General features: G+C 34.7%; 1 pseudogene; it reads left to right on the top strand.

Moving 5' to 3' along the window:
• Nucleotides 1-475: 475 nt before the first annotated feature.
• The window catches only part of LOC107676045 (FAST kinase domain-containing protein 2-like), an 11,092-nt pseudogene continuing 8,426 nt past the window's right edge, over nt 476-3,141 (top strand).

Below are 3,141 nucleotides of genomic sequence, written 5' to 3'. Positions count from 1 at the left end.
ATAGATAGATAGATAGATAGATAGATAGATAGATAGATAGATAGATAGATAGATAGATAGATAGATAGATAGATAGATAGATAGATAGATAGATAGATAGATAGATAGATAGATAGATAGATAGATAGATAGATAGAAGAAGATAACATTATAATGCAGCATAGATAGATAGATAGATAGATAGATAGATAGATAGATAGATAGATACCCGCAAGAACAAACTTTGCCATGTTTTTCCATTCCCAAGTGCGTCCGGCGTTGCTAGGTAACAGTGCGTGTTCCGCATAAAATGCTCGTGAGAGGAAACATTTCGTGTTTCGCTTTCGTCTGTATTTTTATTAATTTTTCAAAAATAATATTTTACATATATAATATGAATTAAACTAGTTATATGGGGGTTTATTTAACTATTTATATGGCATTTTTAAAAGAACATTATGAAAACCACGCGATACTACAAGCGGAACTATTGTGATTCTGTATTTCTGTCATGGCTGCGCTCATAGTGAGAGCTGTAAACATGTGAAGACAACGAATGATGGGTAAGATCCTTCCATTATGACCATTACGAGATCACAAGATCATTAAAACATATGACTGTGCCATAATTAACATAACAAACATGTAAATACTGTGCGGGTTTACAGTTATAGTGCGGCATTTCTTCAAGGTTTGCTTACAAGGGCATGAAGGGAATATACAGTGCCCTCCATAAGTATTGGAACAGTAATGACAAAATTGCTTTGTCTGATGTGGAGTCAAGACATCTGCAAATATGATTAAAAGATGAATATGAGACAAAACTACAGAATGTCCCTTTTTATTATTGGGTGATTCAACACATAGATGTTTTACCAACTAAGAAGATCAGCGCTTTTAGAGTCTCATCTCCTATGTGAGAAAAGCATTTCAATGGATGAAACCAAGAGTCTGGTGTAACTAAATATTAGCTTTTAAACTTATACATTTGCTTTAAGTTCACCTCTTCCAATACTTATGCTCACATCAGGTTAGGGAATGAAACTCTAAAAGTGCTGTCCTTTTTATTTGGTAAAACATGTATGTGTTAAAACAGCTAATAATAAAATGGAACATTCTGTAGTTTTGTCTCATATTCATCTTTTAATCATATTTGCAGATGTCTTGACTCCACAGCAGACAAAGCAATTTTGTCATTACTGTTCCAATACTTATGGAGGGTACTGTAAGCACAAAGCTGCTGTCCACTTTACGTTAAAATGTATGTTATAATTATTATATGTCTTAATATAATAATTAATATAATGCATATGAAATAATTATTATAGCCAAATTCAACCTTTTTGTCTATTTTGGTTAAAAATGTATTGTGTGTAATCACATTAAAATACATGGGGACATACATGAAAAGATATAATGAAAACTTTTTTTTTATATATATATATACATACATACACACACACACACACACACAATATGTATTTTCATCATAATTTTGTGTAATGGGCTATATATTGCACATTCATGTTTCCATATAAATGTGAGCATATATAGTATGTTCAAATATATTTATATACACACACTGTACCATATTGTATCACATGTACATCTAAATATTATTAAGTTGTGTTACTGAATATGAAATTACATTCATTACAATATAAAAGTAAATATGCCACATATTTTTAAGTATATGAAAAGTGTATTATGAAAGTCCTTATGTATTATTCAATATATTAACAAACTATATTATTTTGTTTATTTTCAATATGATTGAATATTGAATTTGAATTTATTCTGATTCTAGTAACATTTCAAGATCATCCGTCCAACCTGTGACCCTGTCGGATACAATAGCAGAAAATGAGAGCATATAAAATGAGTGAACAGTAAGATCAGTTTCAACCAAAACACCATAACTACTAAAAATGTTTTTTTATGATGGTTTTACAGTAGCAACACAAACTGTATTAAGTACAGTGGATTCTGTTTTACTTTTGCAGTTGTTGCAGTTTTGAAGAATCACCTTGTGCCTTTGTGATGATAACATGAGCATGTATAAATCAGGTTTGGACATGCTCAGGTGTGCTCTGAGATCCACGTCACTTTGGAAGTGTGACTCTTTTATATGAACACAGACATCTCTATGTTATAAAAGCCGAAGCTTTGCGGTGTCATCTCAGTTGAGGAGAAAAAGCACACAAGGACACACTTTAAAACAAGCCCGCTATTACTGTCAGAGTGGTGAAGATGTTCAGATTAAACAAACTGCTGCCTCTACAGAGACCAATGAACTGCCAGATAAAGCAGAAAAGGCTCCTTTCTACACACATTTGCAGAAGTGTTTGTGCCCCACTGATGTGCTGGACATGTTCCCCGCATCGCAGCAGCACCTCAGCAGCATCTTCTCACGCATGTGGGAGAGCTCAAAGAGGATGACGGACGAGCAGCGGCGCTGTGAGCTGCAGCTGATGTTTGAACACCCGGTGTTTGAGGAGGTCTGTGAACGGGCCATGACTGACGCCTGGCGCATGAGGAGCGATGATCTGGCTTACAGTCTGCTGGCCATCGTCAACCTGGGAGTTCCACAAAACACACGTCTTGTGCAGACGCTGCTGCGTGTGATGCAGGTAAGTGAAGGCCAGTGAATGTGATCACATTGGAGTTTTTTGTCTTCTAGGCTGTCACAATCATGGTAATAGCTGTAATAGCTGCATAATATTTAAATTCTTATTTGATTGTATCAATGGATTTAGGAATACACACACACGCACACACGTTTACTTAGCTATCTAAATGGGGACATTACATAGACTTCTATTGTTTTTATATACAGATAGTTATTCACTTTTTAACCTAAACCCACTCCTACCCCTCACAGAAAACTTTCTGCATTTTTACAATTTCAAAAAAACTTTGTTTACTTTATTTTTATACCAGTTTTACAAATGAGGACGTCCCCAAATTGAGTTTTTTGGGGGGATTTTGTCAGGTTTTGCTCACTTTTGGGTACAAATTTGTCCCCAAAATATGGTTAAGTAGGCACACACACACACACACACACACACAACCGGTCAAAAGTTAGGTTATGTGCTGATTTGCTACTTATTATCAGTTATTACTGGTGCTCAGTTAATATTGGTTCTTATTTTTGTCAATGTT

This window comes from Sinocyclocheilus anshuiensis, unplaced genomic scaffold (genome assembly GCF_001515605.1).
Source record: "Sinocyclocheilus anshuiensis isolate Anshui unplaced genomic scaffold, SAMN03320099.WGS_v1.1 scaffold1744, whole genome shotgun sequence".
NCBI classification, from domain to species: Eukaryota; Metazoa; Chordata; class Actinopteri; order Cypriniformes; family Cyprinidae; genus Sinocyclocheilus; species Sinocyclocheilus anshuiensis.
Note: the sequence above shows the minus strand (reverse complement) of the source record. Positions and strands in the feature narration are given on the sequence as shown.